General features: G+C 45.6%; 1 protein-coding gene across 2 annotated transcripts in view; it reads right to left on the bottom strand.

The window, feature by feature from the left end:
* LOC119458206 (neuropeptide Y receptor type 5) overlaps nucleotides 1–26,036 on the bottom strand; it is a 299,626-nt gene that overhangs the window by 179,744 nt on the left and 93,846 nt on the right. For both annotated transcript variants that reach the window (XM_049665604.1, XM_037720032.2), the window contains exon 3: nucleotides 9,982–10,146. The gene's annotated coding sequence lies outside the window, so the exon portion shown is untranslated. The remainder of the gene's footprint in view (nucleotides 1–9,981; nucleotides 10,147–26,036) is intronic.

The raw sequence follows: 26,036 nt of genomic DNA, 5'->3' as shown, positions 1-26,036 counted from the left end.
TGTGTCATAGATGAATGAGTATTTTTACAGATTAGGCTACTCAGCCGCGAAAAAAAAATATCGCATGAATGCTATATGAACAATTACGAGCGTTAGTGAACTAAGAGCAATCAAGTGGGCTCTTGTAGGCTGTTAATGTCGCCGCACGGTCATGCTTCTTTTAACGAACTTTTCACATCCGATAATGGGCCTTTTATTAACAGGGGGAGACGACTATTCAGGACTGCGTGCGCAGTCGCAGTGGACTGCGCACGCAATTATGATAATAGAACGAGAACGTCTCACGTGCAAGCATATTTTCCTATAGTCGCGGCAAGTGCTGAGAACGTAACGCATATTGGAACATCCTTAACCGACTGTACTTTCGTTGAAGCGGAAAACACCAAGGCACTTGGGCGCAAACCTAATTACTTCTATATTTTCCTTGAACGAACAATTAATTCGGTGACCGATAAGCTAACATAGTTATAATTATAATCTAGCTAAGTGGGCACACCTTCGCGTATATAGCTCTGACTATTCTCGCTGCTATACATCTCCGTGTTCTAACAGTCTCTTGCATGCTCAGAAGGACCAATGTTTGCGAGTGGCAGTGACAACAACGTATTTTTAATGGTGTTGAAAGCAGTATTACCGTCGAATTGCTCTCAGAAAAGCACCGTCACGATGGATTACATGGTACTAAGATGACAAGAGCTATCTGCTGTAGCGAGAAAAAAAAAGTACGCGTGATTGGGTATTGCTTCATCAGAAGACGCACACGCGCCGACTTAAAGTATTCGCTCCCCGCCATCTGGCTAAAATAAGCCAGTGTGTAAATTATAAGAAGCTGTAACATTCCTTTTGCTCTTTCGGCTGAAAGCCGTTGAATCAGGGGCGAATAATAATTCACCCAGAAAGCGAAAACAGAGCTTTTCTACGCTTACCAAATAGTCTAAATAGTCCTAGAGACGAAATAATCCTTACAAACGTCATTTCCTGAAAATAATTCATTTATACGGTTTATAAGTCACTAAAATATCGCAAGTTCAAGTTGAACGAACTGTTTACGTTTTCAAACAAAAGCCGAAATTTTGCCAGCTGGCAAAGCGGCACATTTGCATTTAGCACACGCATGGTAGACTTTAGTATAGAGCGAAGGAAGTGTCTACGATTATATCTATGATAGGTGTAGGTTAAAAACCAAAACTTACACTAAAATAAACGCAGCTCAAGCCGCGCAAGGGCCCGTGGGGTCTTCGATAAATGTGCTTTGATTAGCACAAATCAACTGCGCAAGGCCGTTGGAGGTCTCACGTTCAAACATACCACTCTCCGTGTGCTAGCCTTTCAAAGGTGTAGGCCATTCAGTAGCTGTGTTTCTTCTGTTGTGGCAGTACGTGTTACCTGCGAATTAATCGATTCATGAGCCAACATCTAGCCGGGACGCAAACTATTCTCAACGATAAAGTGCAGCTCTTGATCAAACCGTCATTATAAAAAAAACGAGCGGAGGTACAAACGTTCTGATGCCTGCACGTAAGGGGAAGAAGCCTCCGATCCACTGTGCTAAAATTGCTTTCCATCGTTCACCGCTAAAAATATACGTGGTAGTCGTTTACGAGCTGCCAATACCAGTGCTTAAAGACCCGTTCTCGTCTCGGATGGGTGCAACTACAGCAGCGACGATGGCGGCAAAGGATCCAACCTCTCGTTTCTAATGAACCCAAGCGTGCAATACAGATACGGGCACACAGAACTTGTTTTTTAACTTCCTTCGTAGCGCTAAAACAACCGGTCCTGCAGCATCCGGCTTCCCAGGAGTTTCTTATCAAAGTTGAACGTTCGCACAGACAGGCACGCACGCACATGCACGCACGCACGCACATAAAAAAAGAAAGTCTCTTGCTTTTAACTCTTGCGTCGCGCTTTATGTGTGCGATATTTTAGCCTTACCGCAGGTGACGGGCAAAGCCTGCAGTCAGCGTGATCGTGCTGGGAGCCTCTCTCAGGCAGCGGTGAAAAGCATCGCGTCGAGAAGCGAAAACGAAGTGAGATCGTTATACGCGTAGTTAGCCCCATCGCCAGTCGCGCGCGAACCCTTATACCGGCTTTGCACTGGGGCGCCGTCTGTCGCAGTGACGTCGGCCGGGATTTGTGTTCGAACATTTGGCCTGCTTCAAGGCGCATCTCTTTCTGCTGGCTTAATGGAGGAGAGCTAGAAGTAGTTTCTCCACAGAGAATATTGCCGCAGAAAGAGTCTATGTACTTGTTTATGCTGAAGCTGGCCTAACAGAACAAAAGGGAAAAAAAGTGAAGCAAAAAATGCAAACAAAGCGTCGCGCACACCGCTTCAGTAAAGTAGACAAAAAGGCAGGACTAGCGTCACATATTAGGGTTGTAATGTTCCTACTCTGCTAAGAAACGCACAGAAGCAAAGGTAAACGCACCCCCAGTGTACCTTGAACGCCGCTTGAGGTGGGTGGAAACTTAGCTTCAATTCATGAAGTAACTGCAGCGTCACTACTTCGATACGCTTCTATTTTTCTCAGCGTACATATTTGATTCTATACTGCTAGGACAAGATTTTGAAGATGTTGAAGCACTTAAACGACTTTAATGTTCTCGTTATGCCTACACCATCTTTTCTTCTTTAAGGGTAGAAAAGTTTCAAATAGATCAAATACGTCTCCTTGAGAAAATTACTTAAGCGGAGAAGCTTGTGCTGCAAGAGAAGAATAAAGAAAGAAAGAAAAAAAAAACATGGACTCTATGATTCATGTCGTTCGAAGATTCTTCTCCTACAAATAGGAGATTAGGAGCACTTTCCGCTTTTCGTACAAGAGAATGTTTGCCCACCTGAGTTCGTGTTCATTAGACGAAAGAAGGTCGAAGTGAAACTCTGTCATTACGGGTGGCTCATCCATCGCGCAGTATGTTCTAGGTTTCTTCGGGCTCTTTTTGTTTTATTCTCCTTTTTGGAAAAACAGCAGCGGGAACTTCAGTCACTTTACCGCTAATCATTAAAGTTATCTCATTGCGGTAAAGCTAATTCACTGTCGCCGTAAAGTTTGACAAAACGGTGGGTTTCACGAAACCTTCTAATCTCGTAACATGAAACAAGACACGCAGTAATGGAAAAAGTGCAGCGCCAGCGAAGCCCGCAAGCGTTGAGAGGAAATCGTTCTATGATATGACTTAGGTGCCTCAAGAGATCTAAAATGCGGTCTTAAGTGCTCAGCAGCTGCAAAAGTCTGGTCATGCAGGAAACATAGTAGACTCTTCGCAATCGTCAGTCTTAGAACTGCCCCCCCCCCCCCTCCCCATTTTGTTTTGTGCAATTGTTGGATATGTCATGTCTACTTGATGGTATTAAAATATGCAGGATGCAATATGTCACTCCAGTAAGTATGGCTTTCTGTTTTTTGTCGGTTTTCAAATTCTGTCCCGCAAAGCAAAGACGTCCCAAACTGCTCAAGGCTATAGGCGAAACTCGCAAAAATGTTTCTGGAAGTCAAGCCGGGACAGGGGGCACGAAAAGGCAAACTGCATTTGTTGATTCTCTTATTACACTGTACATAGCAAGTTTATTTCGTAACCAACGTATATAGCTTGGAATATGCACAACTTTTAATATTGCGCATCCATCGTCAGCTCTTGTGTTTTTGGCCAAGTGCGGTCACTCACCCTGTCAACGTGGAGGCTTGTAACTGGGGCGTTATACAGAGAGCGCATTCACGCGGCCTCGTTGCGTGCACATGACGCCTGTACATGGCGATGTATGTAGTGCGCCAGGTTAGTTCACGGAATATGCACAGACTAACCAAGCAGCGAGATTTATTGACTTCTTATAGCCAGACAAGACTACCCATTTCAATAAAAACAGATATAAGGGTGGTGGGAAAAAAGAATAAACCAACAGAGAATACCTCGGAGGGGCTAGACAATATTTTGGTAAGGATCTTGGTATATAGGCAAGGATATATGTCTCTTAGAAACGTCACCTGACATTTTTTAGGTATTTTGCCTTCATTCGGCCTTTCTTCCGCAGTGCGTTCTCCAGCTCTCGACCTGTCCGCCTTTACACGCGCGGCATTAGGAAATCATTTGCACAACTTTCAAAGCGAGATCTTCCTGCTCGCGTCTATATAGATGAGCTCGCGTGTCTTTGCCGCTTATCTTCTAGGCTTATGTGCCCTTCGTGTACCCTAAGAACTGAAACGCCTTTAGCCGGTTGGAATCCGGATAACAAATTACATTTGTCCAATGCTCCCTAAGCACTGCATCTTTTTAGAAGGCACGCGCCGAAGTGATTTTAGCTGCCCTGCCAAGGCGACTACGATAACCGATACTGAGTCTCCACCCTGTCTCCCCTTACAGATTTAATTGGTCACTCTGCTGGGGTGTCGTGCCTATAAGTCGTTATAGTACTGGATATGATGACGGGGTTTCAGCTGCAATCGCGTCAGCGGTCGCGTTTAGACGAGCACGAAGCGCTGGCACCCATAAAATTCGCATCGCCCTGCGTTTAAAATCGGGCGCACCGACATTTTTAAAGCGAATATGTAAGGCTTACCTTGTACATAAATAATTCCGACAAATTTGGAGGTGTATGAAGCCTTCGTGGCGTGGACATCGTTTTTTCTTCCACTTTATTTTTTCATTTCCATTATCTCGAATGGGAAAAAAGCCTAAAATAGCTATAATCAAGACATGCACTTAGATAATGCCGTTTCTCAGTTAAGTACTTTCTTTCGTCAATGGCCGGCTTCGTTCGTTGCTCTGTAGTAGCTGTACTTTTTGAGCTGTTTTATCATCTGTTCTTACAAATTGTCCAATTTTCGACTCTCTTAAACAGTCACCCGCTTGTGATGATGGATAGGTGCTCAGTTCCTGTTCTTGCTATGGCAGTACAAACTCCGAATAGTGCAGGCGTGTAGAAACAAAGGCTTGCGCGATCATCATTGTGTAGATTTGGTCCGCATAGAGGCCACGCCTGCAGCGCAATACGCTAGCGCGTAAATAAGACAGCCACAGCCCGTCCCAGACGCCGCTTTGACGACGGCAGCGTCCCCGGATCGCAGAGACACGGTGGTTTCATTATTTACACAGCCGGGAGAGACTCGGGGCGGGAAACAAACACCGTAGACTCATTCGCAAACGTTGTTTTCGGAACCGGCGGCGTGACACGCTCTCGAGGACAGCAGAAACGCCATCGCCTCGCTCAGAGCGTAGACAGGGTTTGAGCACGAGCCGAGCACGTCCCGGAGCTCAAGGTGCGACTCAAGAGGCATTTGTATCGCAGTCTGCAGAAGCTCTTAGTGACGTACGTACGTAATGGCTGAGCATGCGCACGTGTGCACGCGCACAGTAAGTACATGCAGGGTTTTTGCAACAGGGTATTCTGGACACATTGACAAGTTCAATTGCTGATTTTTATGTGGAATGCGATTTTAAAGTAACCGCTTCTCTCTCTTTTGCTTGTTTATTTATTTTAACCGGCCAATTTTTTTATACGTACTGTTTGCCTTAGAGAGAAGTAGAGGGCATCACCCATGTGCCAACTCTTGCACACACATGGAATATTAACAGCGTGTTCAAAGGGGCTGGTTGGTTCATCATTAGAAAAATACAGTGGTTGCAGCCCAATCTTTGACAAGTGCAAAATAATTAGAAGATATCGTGAACAGCGCGCGCTTGAAATCTTCGAGACCTTTTGCATATTCACAAGCGGCGTCGCATGCGTCAGTTCTGCGCGCCTCACACTGTCAACAAAAGGACTTGGTTATCTTCGTGGCTAACGCTTATCCTTCGATTTCTTTCTTTTGTACGACCTTCAATGATGTCTTTATTTGCCGCTTCTGGAAATAAAGCATTTGGTTGTTAGCGCTCTGTCCTGTGCTCTTCACTCGTCCTGTGTCGCGTTGTTTCTGTATTTTTTCTATTGAATAATAATTTTTGAAATTGTCATCCTGTTTGTCGAGGTCGCTCGGAATATGAAAATCTAAAATAGTGTTAACAACTGTCTAAAGAGGACCATATTGGCTTTCTGTACCGCCAAACCTACACTCTGAAGTATAATTATATGCAAACACAACATGGCTGTTCATTGCGGATATCGCTAATATTCTCGTCTTTGGAGCGGTGACGAAAAATTCAGTCGACATCATTTTTTCCCCTTGGTCGTCATTTCACCGCTTTTCTCAATACTGCAGCGTTGCAATTGTTGCTTCATATATTCTCCTCATTACCGGGATCCTAATCTCTTGTAACACATGCCTGTACTTTTGCAAAGGGAAGTAGCTCGTCCGGAAGCTCGCGATGATGAGCTCCTATAGCCTCATCAGCAGAGTATCGGTTTTGGTATCAAATGCCCTCCGTTTCAGCTCCAACTCGGTTCTGTTTTGCAGAAGGTTTTGTCGCTTTAGTATTTTTTGTAGCTTGATGATCAATCATTTCCGGATATGCTCTGAGAGGTAGGCTACATGCGAAACTTAATAGTAAATCAGTAAAACACTGCATGAGCTTCGCTAAAACTTGCTTCATAACGATAAGTATTCACGCTGAAATCTGCCACTCCACCCTAACCATTTAAGCCGCGTTCACTGTAGTCCGGATGCGAGCCTCTGGTCTAGCGATACCGACTTCGCGATCCACGATCGGGCTACCGATGTGCCATTATATCGACGCTCCGCTGTAAACACTGCATCTTCTGGCTGGCCCAGGCAGCGGCTCGTTTCTGCGTCCATGACGTAAGCTCGCGGCACTGCGCCTATGCCCCCCTAAAAGCGGCGCCCCTTTATAACTGCTTTGTACCGGTCAGCGCTCCCATTCTGGCAGACAGGTGTTGCATCCATCTTACGAACACGATACTACGATGTCTCCCTTTCCAAAGGATCGATGGAACGCATTCACTGCGACCGCGCAACAACTTCATTGTTTTGCTTACGGCGCAGCGCAGCTTGACTGCAGTGCTGTTCTACAGAAATACTGCATAATCCCGAGCGATGGCGTGCCTCCATGGGTAACCCAGCCCCATTCTGAGATGAATTTTAATTATCGTCCAGCAGGAATCCCGAAAGATTAGTCACCTGTGTGCAGTTTAAATCATGAACCTCAGTACACAATGAAGAAACCGGCGAATCATATTGTTCGAAGGAAAACTGTAAGCCATTGAGGTTTTTACGACCCATCATGAACTTTACAGATAATTGAGTCACAAATGAGGCTTGTATTTCCACACATGCCCACTGCAATATCTTGCTCCAGAGTTTCTCATATCTAATATCGTCTCTCACCCACCCACCCACTGGAGTCAGTCAATTCAGGAAGCCTAATTTATCACCCTGCTCTGCCTTCAAAGCTGTGCGATAAGGCGAGCCTCACCTTTCAAATACTGTATACCGCCAGGGAGCAACCCAATCGTACGCCGATTTTTTTTTTTGTTCGTTTGTTTGGTGGGACATTTTCGTGTTTTTGCGGTAAGGACACGAGGGTACAATGTCATACACCAAAAATTCCTTTGTTCACCTTGAGGGCTCGGCGCTCGGACCTTTATCCGTCTTCAAAGCCCGTAAATTGGCAACTTCCAAAGGGTGTGACGTGTTCGTACACGGCCTCGCCGCCGAATGGCGCGTTCCACATTAATATTGAATGACAGCGTACGAGGGTAAAAGTGAGGGAGAGCAATAGGCGCGCTGTCAGTGAATAAAAGAGAGGGTGCCCCACCGGCAACAACCAACGCCCGCGGGAAATTAATGAACAGCTTCCATATGTAGAAATACAAATGTCCAAACCTCCTTCTGCAAACGTGGAAAAGACGGCAGACGGTTACAACTGTTTGCCCTCTTGTGCTAGTTCTCGTGCGGGTTCACAGAGCTCGCGCCATCTTTTACATAGCCTATTTTTTTTCTTCTGTCTTTGCAAAAAACCCCAGATGGCTAAGCATACACCCCGCGGCACTTGTCAGGAGCCCATGTTCGCATTCTTGCATGAATGGCAGAGCGAACCAAGTTGGCTGTCGGCTCGGTTGTTCGTTCAGTGATAATAGCATCCCGCGAGACGCGCCCTTAGGCTGATAGCACCGGAGCGAGTGCGGGGCGTATACGCATATATATATACGCTACACAGTTGCATGCAGGGAGAGTTGAGTCGCGAATTCGCGGAGACGATTTGGAGAGCTCTCGATGTCGTTCGGCGCGAAGCCGATAAACCAAACATCCGCGCTCGCACGGGCAGCGCCGCAAGTTCGAGAGGGGGAAATGAAGAAGAGGGACAAGATAATGGACACGGGAAACCGCGGCCATGAGCGGTATGGAACCCCGGAATGAGTCGGAATGACCGACGCACCCGGCGTAGCGCGCCCACGGTCTGATGGTGACGGAAGCGCGAATGGAAAGCAGCCGGGCGTAAGCATCAAAGAGAGGGCACGACCGCCGGAACCATTATTTCTGCATGGCAGACTCCGCATGTGACACAATAAGGGCTCTTGCTCGGCTCTCGTATGAGCCCGGCAGCCTATCGCATTCGTTTTTTTTTTTCTTTTTTTTTGTTCATTGCTGCTACTCGATGGAAGAAATGAGTTTTCTGGCCGGCCCACACAAAACAATGAGCTTCTAAAAAAACACTAGCCCCACGTTCATTGAGTCATTACTCAAGTTTGCAGGAATGAAGACCGCTGCGGAACATTCAGCTCAGCTGCCGTTCTTACAGAACTACGGTTAAACTGTAGGCGTTGAGGCGGTCCGTACTGCAAAGTGCTGAGGTCCGGGTTCAATTCCTGGCCGCGTTCCGATAAGCTTTTCGTTCGCAAGGGCTATTTGTCATTGGCTTTCGCTAATGTTATGCTCAGCATCAGGGTTGGGGGGGCGGGGCGGATAATTAGCCCTTACGAACAGTTTTATAGCGTAAGAACTTTTTGTGAATACTAACCCTGCTCTCCAGAAACAATGACAGAATTTCAAAAAACAAGCGTATGCGTTCGTGGAGCCCAACACACGTGGTCAATGCGCGATTCGTTTGCGCATTGACCGCATGCAGCATTCGTGGTCTGCGTGAGAATCGATTTCATCAGATTTAAAATTGTTGAAATACCTTTGACTTAATTCATTATAGGAAACTTGTCTGCCATGGAAGGAGAATCTTGCCATGGAAGGAGAATCATTAAGCATGTTAAAAAGTGGCTGAAGGCATCCGCTGCCGTTACGACTAACATCATCGGCTCTTTCTTTACTCGCTTACTGGCCCTCAGCACACTTTCCGCATGCAAAATTTGTATCACATGAGGCGCCTTTGCTTCCATTGTCGTTTACATGAGAGATGTTGTATTTGAGGCCACCAGATTCAATTCAGTTACTTTGCTAACTTGATCAGCATGCAACGGCGCTTTATTAAAAAGAACGGAGAATCTCGCTTGAGTCCCGATATTCGGCGTTTGACGTCGCGCGCTTGGTTTTTCTAGGTATATTTTATCACTACGTGAAGTGACAATATGACCACGTGTTTCACAGGACACTGAAAGGCGACGGCGATAAGGAGTGAAAAGAATAAAACCAGAAAACCCATACTTGTGCCTATACCTTTGGCTAAGTATACTTTACTGAGACTTGATTATGTCCCCTCAACAGTCCCTACTACATTGCCTCACTTACGTTGGAGTTGTCATCCTACAGTTCCTAAATTTACCTAAGCATTAAACAGTCACTATGTTCAATATTGGGTGTAGCCGTAGCTTTCTAAGGTGACTTTGTGACTGTATTTCTGCCCTATTCGGAGAACACTGTCCTTGGAAATCACACATGACAGAAAACAATCTCTGGTGACGCGTGCAAACTTCATGTACTTTCGCTTCGTATCAACACCACTTTGATATCCTCTTATCAAGCTGGTGTTGATTGCTCGCGTGTACTTTTTCATCACACATAGCGGTGCACTTAAATGGAGTGCAGACAACAAAATACGGGCCGAAATAACAAACGAAAATAGATGTACCAGGCAGCGTACCTCTTTATAGGTGAGTCTTCGAGGTGACGATTGGCGGCAGCGGAAGCTCGTTGAAGCTGCAGGTGGACGGCGCGTACTCAGCAGCGGTTGGCGCTTGACGGCGTGTAGAGGCGTGCCGGAGTCGAGCGACTGTCTGGACGCTCAGCCAAATCGATGTCCAGATCACTAGTGAAAGACAAGAAGACGACGCAAAATTTGATTCTCTTTAATGTTTAATAGCACAAAGTAAGCAGTAAAGAGGGAAAAAAAGAAGAAAGTTTGACTTATTTTCAATGACATTGGAAATGGCCGCAACAAGTACGTGGCCATTTCTCCCCAATGACAACTTGTTGCGTAAGCGAAATGATGCTGTTAGCTAAAGTGAATGTTTACAGCTATTAATCAGTTTGCTACCACATGAGGGGCAAGTCATGTGCAATAAAAAAATGGCACAAGAACAGAGAACTAAACCACTTTCCATATATAGTCTATATGTGTGTTTCTGTCTTGCATGTTCCACATACAACCACATTTTTGTGTTCAAAGCTGTGTGTTTTTTTCTTTTCTTCTTTTTTATCCTGTTTTTCTTTTTGTTTGTTTTGCTTTTGTTTTCACTGACATGTAAACACAACCTTTGTATGATGTAGCCTGCTACTGTTGCCAGAATTGTACTAACCCCCATTTGCTTCCTGTTTAGGAGGTCCCCCCGATAGCTTTTATTTCGGGACCTCCGATTGTGCAATTATACTTCACCTGTTATATTTTTTCTACTACTGATGAAAATAAATTCTACTTCAATGTCTACAAAAGAGCGACCTAAGGAAAAGGCCTTCTAGCATAAAGAGAAGTTAAACACAGATTTGCCGTATACCACGTACAAACACGCATAAACACATATACCAATGCTTCACCACTGACCTGATGAAACAACAGTATGCAAGTTCACATGCAGATACACTTTTTTCCAGAGCTATCAGTACCAGTCAGGAAGGTAAGGCCAGCGAATGGCTTCGGTATTGTTGTGCATGGGAAAATTGCATTTCCGTATTAAACCGGCTTACGAGGAAAGTTCTTGAATGTCATGTGGCAGACGGGGGGGGCAAGTGGAATGCCAAGACTCCCTTCATGGCACTAATCTTCAGTTATCCCGCGCCATGGAGTAAGTAATTGTTGCTACGGGCAAGTGATCAACTGAAGCGCAGGGTGCAGAAATCCAAATGACACTGCAGACTCCACTTGGTGAAATGCAACAATTAGCTTGTCCGATCCGCATAGTTCTAGTGTGAGAAAACGTTGCATTTGCGTATGTTAAGCAGGAGTGTTTTAAAGCAGCGTTTCAACTAAGATTCCGTCTGTGGTATATAAAACTAATCATGCAGAAAGACAGAGGCACTGCATTAAAATGTATACAGATGTTTGTCCAGCCCCACGCCTACTTAGCCCGATATCACTTTTTTGCGAGAAGGACATATCACGATGGCCGCACACACGCACACGTATGCACTCAAACTTGGCTTTATCCGGTTCATGTCCCGAAATGAAGAGCGCACTCTTTCCGTCTGGAGCATAGACGACGTTTCCGCCACTTTAGGCGTGCGACTTCTTCGTCTGCGAACAGAAAAGCTTTCTAACTTATTTATTTATTTATTTGTTTGATATATTGTTGGATGAAAAAGCTTACTTGACGCGCGCCACTTCGATTTCCGAAAAAAGACGACATCACCACCCCTAGGCTTAGGCACTCAGCTTTGACAGTGTATTTCGGGGATTCCTCAACTAAATTTTGTTATCGGGAACTTTCAGAGCATACTTGAAAACTCCGAAGTGGAAGGTGTTTCTCAAGCTGGCTGCTCATCAAAGAATCACCGAAAACATTGTCCTAGTCTATAGTGGTGGTAGTCGAGATGAAGACTCTCACTGCATCGGATAAGGACAGGATCTGCATATATGTATATACCCTGCATGGTCATTGAAGACGGGACGTACCGAATCTCCGCTCTGTATTTCGTGAAATGAGACAGGAGACATGGAACGCTTTCTGTGGTCGTCCTAATATGTATACCAGAGTGAACACGATGCTCTTCTTGAGGCCCCAAGGAAGATTCGCGCCTTCTTCTTACATATCTGAGAAACACCGAATTGTTCGACAGCTGGTAAATACCCCAGTGAGTAGCTACCAGCCTGAGTGTCTCTTTCACCCTAGTGAAGGTGAAATAGACACTCAGGTTGAGCAATTTGCGACCTCGATCACCAGGCTAAACACGCCTGCAGCTACAACACACCATCACCCCATTCACCATTTTGCTGATGTTGAACGCTTCCACGATGTTACGGGCCCTCTGATTGTCATGTCTTAATACCACGCCACATAAGCACGCTCAAAAGAAGGCCCACGTGACCTAGAGTGAGCAGACTGATGCGAACAGGGCGTACCTTTTAAGTTGTTGTTATGCTGTCACGGCCGCTTGTTCAAACAACACCCATTCTCCTGAATGTAAGCCCTTCCACAAGATATGGAATAGACAACACCTGTGACACATGTCACTTAAGGATTTCTCCGTTTGACTCCTCAGTGACCTTCCTTAGGATGTTATGGGCTCGCCTTTATTTCAATTTCCGCACATTCCCTACCAATATTGTCATTAGCGGAAAAAATAACATCGACATTAAAATCCCTCGCAATTTTTTTGATTGATTTTCGATTGTGAATCGTTTTGATTTAGACGTCAGTAGAAACAGTGAGCACTTGTCCGTAGCAGCGTTGCCATAACTTTTTGAAGCGTGCCCCTGAAGTGAGACAAAAAAAGTCGCTAAATTGCTGCCAAATTTTTCTGGAAAGTGGCTAAAGAGTTCGCTAAAGCTTCAGAGTATATTTTAGGCTACGTAGGTGTTTTTGAACCCTATATTATACGCTAGCATGGCGCAAATTGTTTACCGATACGTCTCATGTTTGTGTAAGGTCCGTGTGAGAGGGTAATAAACACATAGTTCACAAGCAGTGTGCAACAGTTCTTTTACTTTACTATTATACTTTCATAACTACGAACGTTGGCAGCTGAAACTCAACTTTTACCCTCAGATTGTGAGGTTCCAAATGCAGCTCGATTCAAAAGAACACAAGCAATCTGATTGTCCTATCACGCAAAGGCAAGTGGTCCAACATTACCTTTGAATTTTCTAGTTCTCGGTTCTCCTTAAATATGAGCCAAATCTTGTAGGACGCACAAGGTTGCATGTTAACAAGGCGACGTGACCTTTGAGGAAATCAAACACTACGCTTTCGCCCCTTCGTCCATCTTAAAGCTCCGTGCAGTATTGATTTGCACAAAAGCCATGAGAAAATTAGGGAGATTGTTCAGGCACGCGTGAACGAGCCCAGTCGCTCCTCTGTATATGCCTTTCTACAGTCGATCTATCTTGTTATATAGTCCTGCTGCGTTCTAAATCACAATCAAATTTGTAAATGTCCATCATTCGGGCGTATTTAGGGAAAGTTCAGAACTCGTAGCGTTAAGACGCATTCAAATTGGTTTCGTAAAGAATAAATAAACATGCATTTTAAGAGTACAATGGGAATCCCATGAAAAAAGAAAAAAAACTATTTTTGAGTTTTACTTGCCATAACCACGATATGATTATGATGCCCGCCGTATTGGGAGACTCCACAATAATTGTTTAGCACATGAGGTTCTTTAGCGCACACCCAATGCCCGGTACACGGGCATTTTCGCATTTCGCCACTCACAATAGGTCTAGAAGACTATTTTCGAAGCAACTTTTTTAACTTCGAAGTCGCTAAAATGTTGCCAATCTTGCATTCACGTCGCTGAAAAAAGTCGCCGGTCGCTAACTTGGAAAATTTGTCGCTAAATAGAGAAGAAAGCCGATAAATGATCTATCGACAAAATCGCTAAAACAGCAGCACTAGTCCTTTGTACGTCGTACTTTGCCTTTCGTCACATTTGGGCTGTTTCAAATAAGAACGTTAACCAACTCGTTCAGCTGTCCCCTTTGCGAAAATATTTAGGTTTCATTACAGGAATCAATAGGACCTGAAACAGTGAAAGATTCACAGAAGCACTAACTTTAGCTTCCGCCCCTGCATGTAGAGAAGCTAGGCTGCGTAGAAAAAGCAAAACTGTTATCGGCCACCCGGCGAGGCACAACGCCTGCAGTACGTGGCCTCCACGCGGACAGGCGTTCTGATTTTCAGTTTAATTTATTTTCACCCAAATATACGGCGTATAATTTCTAATGAGGATGGCGAGGTAAAAAAGTGAAGATTAAGCGGCTTGACTAGTCTCTTCTCCATGATCCCTTGATAGTAATTGACAAAAGAGCTTAACCCAACCCGTATGTACAAACATGCGTAACAAGCAGCACGAGCAAGAAATGTGTTCAGAACACACACACTAAACAATAAAACAATAAACACGTAAACGCCGATGGCATTACATATAACAAAGAAGTCCTTCTTTGAACTAACACGGAGCCAATCTTCAGTTACTGTTGTATTTATTTAGTACGGGGGGCAAAAAAGGAACTATTCGATGCTCTGGTAACCTTAGTTGTATGGTACGTGCCCTCTGGACATACCAGTGTTCACTGTGTCTCGTGATGCGAATGCGTATAATTTTTCCCTAAAATTTTGCGGGAAGCGCGTCAGAAACCGGCGTTGAGGGGAGTGGCCGCCCGCCATACCATCCCAAATGCGCTCATCCCAAATGGAGAGCCCTCACGTGAGCGCGCTCCGGGAGCCGTTTGCACCGCTATCTGCACCAGCCGACACCTACGACGAGAAACGCTGACGAAATACGTCGCGCCCTCTGACAAACGAGGGACAATGGTTGAGCTTCGCGTCACGTCTTCAAGCCCGAGTCAGCACGGACGCTAGCCAGATGGCGTTGTCACTTCTCAAACCGCTGGAGAACGTGGCGCTGTTGGCGTTGCTCCAGAAGCGTGGTTGCAAGCGAGTACGCCTGAGGAAGGTTGCATGCGCGCGTGATTACGTATACTGCCGTGTTTCGCTGTGTGTTCAACTATATACGGAAGCGACCGGCCATGAACATGCATGCCCGCCTGGTCCTCGTTCGGTGGAGAAAAGGTCGCACGTGTGCGAGGGTCAAGGCTGCTTTCGAGCGTTGGCTAGTAAGACAGAAATTCCAGCACACATAACGCTTCATAAACTGAAGGGCCGCCACCGTATCGCAATGTTCACATCATTACTTCTTCTCTCAGTAATTGTCTCTCTTTATTTCTTTCTTTCTTTTTCGCGACGCGAAATATCCTCAAAGAAGCGTTGTTCATCTTGACAGGGATCGAGAAGAGGGCTTTCTTTCTTCTTTTTCTCCAGGAACCTTGACTTAGATTCTTAGTCTCAAGTACGTGTAAGCCCATTCATTTTAACTTGGATATTATAGGGATGTAGAACCTCCGCAAAAGTACTACTCAGTGTTGCTGACTTCTCGAAAATACAGCGCACGATGCAGGAAAATACGATCGTCATTATCGCAACAATACTGGCTTCTAATTGAGCCATCGCCGACACCTCGCGAGACATGATCTCATTATCAGCACAGTAAGCATGACGGAATTTCTTTAGGTCTGATTATACAAAAACATGCTAAAGTAGCAACAAGGGTCGTGTAATTATCTAGTAGTGTTATTACCTAATCAGTGGCTAAGTATTAAGGGGGATGAGAACGTATATATAGGCAGCGCTCTAGTATATATGATGGGAGCACTCCACACTCTCTAACACGAATCGATTCAGCTAATCTAAATCGCCCTATTTGATGAAATTAGGAAACTTGCCGGCATAAGATGCAGTCAGCTAACGCAAGACATGCGTAATTGGAGATCGCTGGGAGAGGCCTTTGTCCTGAAGTGGGCCTAAAATAGGCTAAGGATTATGACGGCGACGAAATCTCCCTATTATTGATTGGAAAGTGCACCTGCTTCCTCGATTGAGTCATACGGCTGTCACAACGTACGCCGAAGTGTTCCTGCCAGCTTGTAGCTCTCTGCCATAGGCTTAGATTGAATCACTCCAGACGTGAATTGTGCTGGACACTGGCGTGATCGGACTGACGGCTTGACGGTAGGGACTGCCAGACAATGGCTAATATGAAAGGTGCCTCTCTGCGGTGGCGTGGTTACTATATTTCATACTTTTTTGCCCTTTGCAAATGAAACTCGCGCCCACCTCTCCTCTCCCCCATTTGTTTTCTTTTCTTTCTTTTTTTTCTTCATTTTATTTTGCAGCGTGGTCATGCTCTTGCTAGTAGAGGCATCTTTTCAGTCGTGTAATGAAAGTGTGAAAAATTGAAATGTATAATTTTGGCTACACTACGAGGTGTTTTAGTCATCAAATTTGCTACCACCATTGACCTTTACTATCCCTTTCTAAGCACCGCCCACTTTCCTCCTGCACAGCTGACTGTGCCAACAGAATATCATATCTAATTTCGCTCCCCTTCTACAAGCCGGCGATTTTAATATATTATTTTGGCGTTAAACGTTTGACTTCCACAGTATAACATATAATACAGGCCCTGATGAGCAAGATGTCGTGGGTTCGATTCCCGGTCGTGGTGGCCATATGCGAAAGTGTTAGCGTTGTGAGAATTGGATACACATTAGAGAACTTCAGCTGGTAAAATAAAAACGGTCAGAAGCCCTTCACTAAAGTGGCTAGGATGTCGAAGTAAAAATTTTGGACGAGAAAAATCAGTCAACCAATCAAAACACAAGCGAACAGAAAAATACCACCTAGCACATGTAAAAAACAACAACAATGGGCAGTTTAGACAATCATGTTCTGTACGACTGGCAATAATGCATCTATGTTACTTTTGTTACCTAGAGGAAGTGTCTGTAAGGCATCGCCTGGTAGCCACCCCTCACTAAGCCAAATTGAGAAAGTTGTTTCCTCCTCCTTCAAGGACAACCAATCCCAGAGGGCACGTTACTATATAGTCTCAGGCACCCTAAAGAAATTGGGTCATCGGACAGAAATCTGGTTGTGATGAAGTGCAATGCAATAATTAGTCCAAACGCCAGACTATTTATATAAAAAAAAAGAACAAAGCTTAGAAATCACTGGCATCTCGTTCTCACTATCTTCCCTGCACATATTTCTTCCTGCGCGCTGCTTGCTCAATGCGTTCGCTTTTATGTCATACCACCAAGTACGAGGTCGTCATCTCGATAACTCGCTCGCGCCCTCACCTTCGCATGCATTGCCTGTCGGTATATAAGCAGCAACACTAAAGGTCATCAAAAGTGGGAAGAAAGGTTCAAAAAACGCGCTTACAGAATACAAACAGAAGAATGCGTGTCCCTGCTTAACGATTTAGCCTAGACGAAAGCGTGACGTTTATTCCTCGCACTGAAGTCACCTCGAGCGCGGCAGCGCGCCATGGCAAATGACCTATTCTCTAATTCGTCCCTTTCTTTACCTAGTCAATGCTCTATAAACAAGTTATTCAGTTTTCAGTAGCTATCCGTATTTGCTGTTGCTTTAGTGAAAGCATGGCCGGAAATGCTGAGCCATCTGTGAGTGCTAGGCGACAAGAGCTTCGTGCATGGTGGCGAATGCTTCGGCGAGCTATATTGTGACGCGTTTCTCAACAGCACCCGCGCGCAACTGAAATCACAGCAGGATGCAAGAACACGGCGTCCGAGCGAAAGGAGAATAAGGAGAAATCGGCGCTTTCGCATATCGCCGATCGATATCTGCCAGAGGGGAGAGATGCCCCGAGATGTTGTTGCTCAGCTGTGAATCGGGCTACATTTCCCTTCAGCTGGCGTCTGTTTTCTTGATTTCGTGGTGCTTTTTTTTTTTGTGAGGCCGAGGTGTCGTTGCAAGTTGTCAGTAATGGGTTCTAGGTGCAGAAATTCTTGTTTTCAGGCCGTGACTACACCACAATCGCAAGCTACAAGAGGAACAGGATTTCAATTGCCGGATTGGCTTCCTCGTCAGAAAGCAAGACGAAAGCGCCGAGAGACGCTCTCATAAAACGAGGAAAGGGGGGGGGGGGGGGGGTAGTGTTGTTGACAGGTATCGTAAGTAGTGGAAATCGCATTTTGAGCGCATTGGTTGATTAACGCGGACTGCGATATCAGTACACGGCCCTCGTGTGGGCGTGTGTGTGTGTTTGCATAAAGAAAGGAAGGGGGGGGGGGGGGGGCTGATAAAGGTTATTTGTGGACAAAGTGGGCAAAGTACAAGTTTGAAGGTGAGTTAGCTGCGAATTGGGACATTCTGTCCGTTTAGGCAATTGGCTGCCGGTCCCATTTCGAGACAGTGCGGCAGCGCCTCGAGAGAGCTACTGGGTGTGCCCCGTGGAAACCATGTATGAATAGAGAATACAATTCCGCTAAACGTGCTGGCTAAATTCGAAAGTTGTACCGCAAATGAGTGAGGCACAAGATAATGTCACAATCAGTGATTTCTCCGGTTCTGAATCCTTTTACTGCATTCGACAACACCATCGCCATCTTCTCAAGAGCAACTTCTTTGCGATGCGCGCAACATCGTCCTCCTCCGCAACAGCTTTGCCAGCTGTGGCGTCCGAAATAGATGCACAGACGCCACCACTGCGAGAGTCGTTTCTATTCACCGACTGAAAAGTGCCGCATATAAGTCGGTCGTTTATTTAGCGAGAACTGAACTTAGCTGGGGCAGCCGGAAAGGCCGTCTAAAAGGTGAGCTGCTTAATACCCGGAGGTTTAGTTTTAGCCGGCGGGACAGCCAGCTCGTGGTCAGATCGACCAGAGGTCAGGTGAAGTGAGCTCGGGGATGAAAGGCCAGCGACATTAGCATCGTAAGCGAGTCACAGCTGCAACGTTCTGTGATGTTTCCAACATTGGGAGTTCGAAACCGGCATGCGCAGTGGATATTCCAATTTTTGTCGTAATAGCATCAGTGCTGTCAGCAATTCCGCATAAGGAGAGGCCAGTCCCTGATTGCGTTCTACAGCTGGCACTATGCATAAACTGGATCGGGAGCCGCGAACTAACAGTACATATGCGCAATCTTGGCGAACTGGGAGGTATACTGTATGCTGGGGCACGATTCTTCCGCGAATGTGGCCCCCACATTTGACTGCCGCCTCATTCCTGAACGCCTGCGCATCATTTAACCTTGACCCTGTGTTAGTGGCGCCAATTCTACATAAGAAGGAAAGTTGCCGGCTTCCATCAGCTCGATCTTTCTGTGCAATGGCCTCGCAGATACCCTCAAATATAGATATACCGGCGCAAAATAAAAATACTCATGTTTATTTTTCGCATGACACTCTTGGATTTGAAAAATCAGCAATTTTTTACGTCCAGAAGTGTGTCAATTTTTGCGCACTCTTTTGGAGTGATCGGGCTTGTAAGTAATATTACAGTAAGGTAGAAATGGGCGAGTTGGAAAGGATGCACGATTGGTCAGCACGAAAACAACTGAAGACACAGAGGTAGAAGGACACAGGACGAGCGCTGAGTAATATTACTGCGGGTCGTGTGTTCATACCATGTCGACGTGGAGACGAATAGTTACGCTCCAGAGCGTCTTCGCACGCTGATCCGTTCAAAAATATTTTTTTTTAAAAATGTGGGGTCGCGATAGTACAAACTTAAAGGTAATGTAATATAATAAAATGCTGCTTCACAAACAAGTTAAGCGATAATGGTCGCAGACGAATGCTAATCGAATGCGCTGAAAAAAAGAAAAAAAAAAAGAAGAGAAATGTCCGCATGATCACCTTCGCGTCTAGACTCGGAAAGTATACAATGGCCTGTTCGGCTAATGACCCATTTCAGGTTATGCTTCTAGCACGGCGTCTTCGTTAACGTATGCGAATGACTCACGAAAACGACATGCACAGCGCTCAGGAGCTAGCAATAAACGGCAGTCAGTTTCGTGCTCTTTCGTCATGCTTCAGAAAAGGATCGACTTTCGAACAGGATCCGACTTTACAACACGGTCGAAAATAGCGAGCGAAAATATTAGTCGCCGCCGCAAAGGCATGAACAACTAATACAGGCGCACAGTGCTTTGATCAGGTGCGGATCATCATGATAATAGAGGGTGTAAAGTGGAAAAAATAAAGATAATACCAGGCTAACCTTTGGACACGTTTTGATTAAGCACTATTCGGCTTTTTCTGCATCGTCGCGACTTAAGGACAACGTTGAGGTGAAGAAAAAAAAATGATAGGCTTGGTATGTCGCTATCTCACTTATCTTCAACGGTTTCCCTACATGACGCGGACATTCGCGCCTCCTGTCATCGACAGAGGCTGCCGGTGCCGAGATTCGGTTAACACGCAGTTAAGGGAGCCGAGTGGAGGCGTGATACTCTTGTCATTGCAAATGACGCGATTTGCGACCTCATAGTCGTGTGAAAGCCGACAGTACAAATAGGCAGAGACAAACAGGGACACAGCGGGAAACAGTCGTGTAGAAAAAAGAAAAGAAAAGGAAAAAGAAAAAAAAAACAAAGAAGAAAAAAAGAAAAAGGCCTAAATCTTTTGCTTCCCTGACAACTCCCGTCAGGCTCATTTGCAAATTATCCCACTTCTATTTCTAAGAAACGCAGCCAAGTCTATACGCTTTTGTCGCACGCTGTTGCATATTTAAATTGGAGAGTGAACCAAGCACTCACATCCTTAAATTTTTAATGGAACCCGCAAACCAACGCGGTGGGCAGTGGAGAGAGCCTGTAGATGCAACTTATTTTAATAGATATGGCAAGGCGTTGGGTAGAGTAGACAAGATAGAGGCGGCGTCGTGACGATCCTCCTTCTGTTAAAATAAAAAAAAAAACGAAAAGAAAAGGTGGCACTTTTTTATTATTATAATATTTTTTTGCTTTTTCGTTTTACATGGATCAGCTTCTGCGTCAGTTAGAAAGGTCACTTGCTATTCTTTCGGAATGATGATATGTGGAACGAGATAACGCGGACATTCCGCCTTTCCTTGTTGATCAAAATTTTCATTCGCCAATTGAGTCGAGCCAACGGAGACCTTCCGTCTGAGGTATTGTCGATGTCCTCTCGTCTACGCACTGTTTTCTCCTCGCCGATCACCTCTCGTTGATTTAGTTCACCTGCTGGTCCCGCTTACCGAAGCAATGCCAGGGGAAGCCGGGGGAGGGGCTCGGGGATGCGAGAAAAGCCGAGAGGATCAGTTCAGGGTCCCCGCAATTCTGATTGGTCGGCAGTGTGGTGGCTCCAAATCTCTTTTCGTACACACCGCTCTCTTTGTCGCCCACAAATGGCGTGGAATGACGCGGGGAAAATGAGAATTAGCGAGGTGGGAGATGGTGTGTATATTTCTTTCATCGAGGCTCTTGCTTCGTGCGGGCTTGCCGGCGGATTTGCTGTCTCGGATAGCTTCTCGCTGTCTTTATTACCTTTTTGTCGGTATGTTCACGCGTCCCGCTAGTTCACACGGTGTTCAGTTCGCCTGCAAAACAAAGTTAGGAGAAACAAGCCACAAAACACGAAGTTTCGCAAAATCTTCGTGGATTAGTTCAGAGCTGCCGCCGTGGTGATTAGTTCCCAATGTGGTGGCTCCGAATACGGCTGAAACTCCATCTCTGCTTCCTCCTGCCAAGTCATTTCATGTTTTTTTTTTATTTCTTGCCGGTGAGTCCTGAGATTCAGAGATTTGCTCAAAGCGAAACTTACGGTACGGATCAACCATAGCCATGACACGTCCCGAAAAAAAAAAGAGGAAAAAAAAGTTTTGCCTCGCTATTTGTGTTCATCGCACTCTGAACCGAGATGTAAGCTGACTGCAGCCACCTTCACACAGCCCAAAAGACATCGATTCTTTGGTAAAGAGAAAAATAGGGAGATGTGCCCAACATGCCTTCAACAAGCCGTTACAAAAGCTGGCTGAGATGTGGGATTGTGCAACGTAGGAGACAATCCGTAAGTTCAGCATTGACAGAACATCGCGGGAATTCCAGCTGCAGCCACATAAGAAGAACGGATGCGACCTCTCGTCAGATTGTTTCCTTTTTGGTGGGATAGGCACGTGTGATTTGTCTACGACGAATCTAGACCAGACCTCTACCTCCAAGGGGACCACCCACCGAAATAAAAACAACAATTAAATCCGCACACCCCGCTAATAGTAAAGGCAATTGGGGCATTTTTGAAATTTCTTTCTCAAAATAAAGACGATAAAAACCCACATCTCATAGCTCAAAGCCGAAAGAAAAAAAATTCACCGACAATTACGATACTCCCTAATGCGAAATTTTAGCGCAGCTCCATACGTGCTTTCATTTCGCGGTATATTGGCTGGCGCGGATAATCTGTCTCGTGCGGCACGTTGCAAACGGAGCGAAGTGTGGCGCGACTGCCTCGCTTATCGGGAGATCGCGAGAGGCAGCGCGTGGGTGACGCGTGGGCGCGATTCACAGCAGCCGCTGCAGACAGACTTTCGCTCATGGAGCGCTTAGTTTCCATATATGGCATCATTGGCATCATCGGCGAACAGACGACGCGCGCTAGAGTGGCGCCATCTCGTAGCCATCGTCACCGCAGAGCCCGTCTGGCGCGGCGCTACGCTCTTCTCATGCTTTTGCCATACCCTCCGCCTCGCGCTTTCTTCGCTATCGCCGTCTTTCATCTCCCGCTGCACTCCGCGTTCGCTTTCATGCTTCGCTGTGCTCGTTCGCTCGGTTACGCCGAGGACGCCGACGGCCGACGGCCGACGCTCGCCGCAGGAACGGGCGCCTAAGAGCTGCGCTCTAAAATGAAAACCAATGTTCACGCTCGCAACTAAGCATTCATCATTTCGCAGAGTATGAGGCCCCATCGTAACCATTTTTAGTCACTTGTCTGGCTAAGAAATATAGCTCAGCAATTTATATATACCTTCCCTTGTATGTTTATATGCTTTCACTTTATTCTAATTCATTTAACAACCAAGTGAAAAGTAGCAGTCGTCGCCAACATGCGGCGTCAGAAACTCGTCAATTTGTTTTCATGTCAAAAGAAATCAGAACGCGCAAGGATAAAGACAGGACGAACCGTGACACTTGCTCTTCTTTCACGAAACTCTTTCGACGATTACTTTTCCAATTTGTTGGCTTATTGTCGAGCGTCAGCTACGCCACACTACAGTATGAAAAAGCGCCTCGCGACAGGTGCAAGGCAGAAACGTTCCATATTACCGTACCGGCCGATACGTTAGCATTACAGGTTTAGCCTTCTCGGCCATTGAGCGTAGCGCGTCGCACTTTCGGAAGAAGCGGTCTTGCTCCGACTGGAACCAGGTCCGTGAAACTCGGCGCAATCGAGATGGATTGCAATCGGCACGACGACCGCGCATCAGGGGCCGAACTCACAAAGCTTTTCTTTCATAAGTGCTTTTTTTTTCATTGACCCGCTGGCTTCGGTAATAATATGTGCAGCATCAGGAATGGCAGAATTTTTTTCTTACGAACAATTTTAGCGCAAGAACGCTTTGTGAATACGGGCCTAGTTTTCTGCCTACACTTGCTTTGGTTCGCCAACATCAATTCGACTGTCAGCTTGACCGTTGAGTGAGCCTTATGTTGCTATGTAAAAAAAAGAAATTACAGCTTTAAGGTCAAAGTTGATCGGATGAAGGCCACAGTTATAAAAGAGATCATTCTGCGGCAAAATTTACCCATAAGCACACATGTTGTGAAAAGTTAGGCTTCTCACTTAGCCCTGTCTTCAAAATGGGGACAGGAAATTGAGGTTCATACATACACAAAGAAAGGCAAACAACCCTCTCATTCTCCAAACGGGAGCTAACTACAAGTTCTGCAGAAAAGTAACAAATATTCATGTTTGCATCATAGCACCCTTTCTTAATTTTATTGTAAACAATGTCCTATCACACACGTGGTGGCAGATTTCATTTTACCATGTATCTCACCTAAATCATATGTTCTTTAGTGAATATGAATATATATATATATATATATATATATATATATATATATATATATATATATACCGGGTGTTTCAGCGAACAATTTCAAAAATTTTTAAAGGTTGCCTGCGGAAGATTGCACTATTCTAGTTCATGAGCTTGTCTACTCGAAGAGGGGGACACTACTTGCCCCAAAAATTGCAATGCATAATTGACTAATTAACAAAACCTCACTAATTAAGTTTTAACTAATTACCTTATGGTCCATATTGCAATTTACAAATTCTAGCCGTGGAGTTCGCAAGGCGGATTCACTTGATGAAACCAGTTTCGAGACATTAATTCCCGAACTTTGCGGGGAAATGCATTGGTGTTGCAGTTACTTTTGTGCTTCAATGTATAAAACGACGTTTTCTTAAGAAAGTAACTGGAACGCCAATGCATTTCTCCGTAAAATTCGGGAATTAATATCTTGAAACTGGTGCCATCCTGAGAATTCGTTCCAAGTGCGAACTCCGTGGCTAGAATTTGTCAATTGCAATATGGGCCATGCGGTAATTAGTTCAGTTTCAGTTTATTTTCTTTCGTAAGTAGAATACATGCCTACATAAGTATACAGAAGTATACAAAACTTAATTAGTCATTTTTGTTAATAAGTCGATTATGCATTAAAATCCTTTGTGCCAGTAATGTCCGCCTCTTGGAGTAGACCAGCTCATGAACTAGAATTGTGCTATCTGCCACAGGCAACCTTTAAAACATTTTGAAAGTGTTCGCTGAAACACCTGGTATATACCTGCTACAAACGCAGCGGGCATCTGCAGGCTCAAGGAGTGCAGACCATCTCTTATTCAGGCGCTGTGTGTGAAATGTGTGAAACGCAAAGGCCGACCTACATTAGGTGTTCGGGCACGTAAATTTGTCGGCCAGATTTCTGACATGGGGCGGCACAATTTCGCTTAAGCGGTAAGCAGAGTCCTATAAACTAGCTATAACGAGTGCACACCAGAACTTGCCGACCAATGCGCTCCCTAAGTGGCTTGCGGGGCTATCAAACCAATAAAAGGCTTACAACGGCCAACTACTCGGAGTTTTGGCCTAGCAATACTTGACGACTTTTAACGACTACCCCTATCCATAAGGGTTCTCCGGTTTCATCAATGTGCCTTTCACTGCATACAAAGGTCTTGCACGCGGCGACGGCCAAGTAAGACGTGTTTTCGCACGCAGAGGACACTCCACGCTGAGCAGGCTTAAGAGGAGGTATAACACCGGGGAAACATTAAGTCGAGAGTAACTGAAACCTTCAGAGCGTGCACATGTGCTGCACCCACGTGCCAACATCACCCCCCCCCCCCCCCCCTCCTCTAACACTCTGCTTAGCACCTTCCAAAGAAAATCCATTCGTTCCACTTTCGAAGGAATCCCAATCCCCCTCAAAAAACAAAAACAAACAAACACACACACACACAAGAAAGCGGCTGTGTCACCCGCAGCTTGTGAGTGTAAATGCACCGGCGCGTCCGTATAGCTAGGTGCTGTTTGCGGCTGCCACGCGCCGGTCTAAATCCACGAAGACGCACGCATATGACTAGTAACGCAGACTCAGGATTCCCGCGCGGTAAGCACTACGTACGCTTCTTTTGTAATTTTATATTGCTCCGTCTGCCAAGTACTCAAATAAAGTGAGTGCCAGCCAGAGACAGCAAATTCGTATGAATCGGCTGCCCGGGAAATATAGACGACGGAAAGCTGACAGCTCAAGATTGCACCCGGGACGTGAGGAGGCAAGATGTGCGGCGCTGACGGGCGGATATGTAAAAGCGCCAAAAGCAAAATTTGGCAAAACCGCGAAGGCTGCTGCATCTGTCACTCGCATCTCCGCGCGAACCCCCCCCCCCCCCCCCCCTTTTTCTCCTAAAGAAAAAAAAATTAAAATTGTGCGGAACAGCATTGCATTCTTAAGGTATTCCGGCATTGGTACGCGGGTTGGTCTATACCTATATACTGCCGACGCTGCATCCTGGATTTGGAACGAAAATATCTTGGCTACCCTGAGACGATGCGCCCCTTTTAGCTCGTTCAACTTCTGTCTAGTCACTGTCAGGTGCTTTTCGATTCATTTTTCTTTGTCGCTTCCGTTTCTTAAATATGCCACCTTC

This window comes from Dermacentor silvarum, chromosome 1, assembly GCF_013339745.2.
Source record: "Dermacentor silvarum isolate Dsil-2018 chromosome 1, BIME_Dsil_1.4, whole genome shotgun sequence".
Taxonomy (NCBI): domain Eukaryota; kingdom Metazoa; phylum Arthropoda; class Arachnida; order Ixodida; family Ixodidae; genus Dermacentor; species Dermacentor silvarum.
This window is presented reverse-complemented; position numbering and strand designations above follow the sequence as displayed.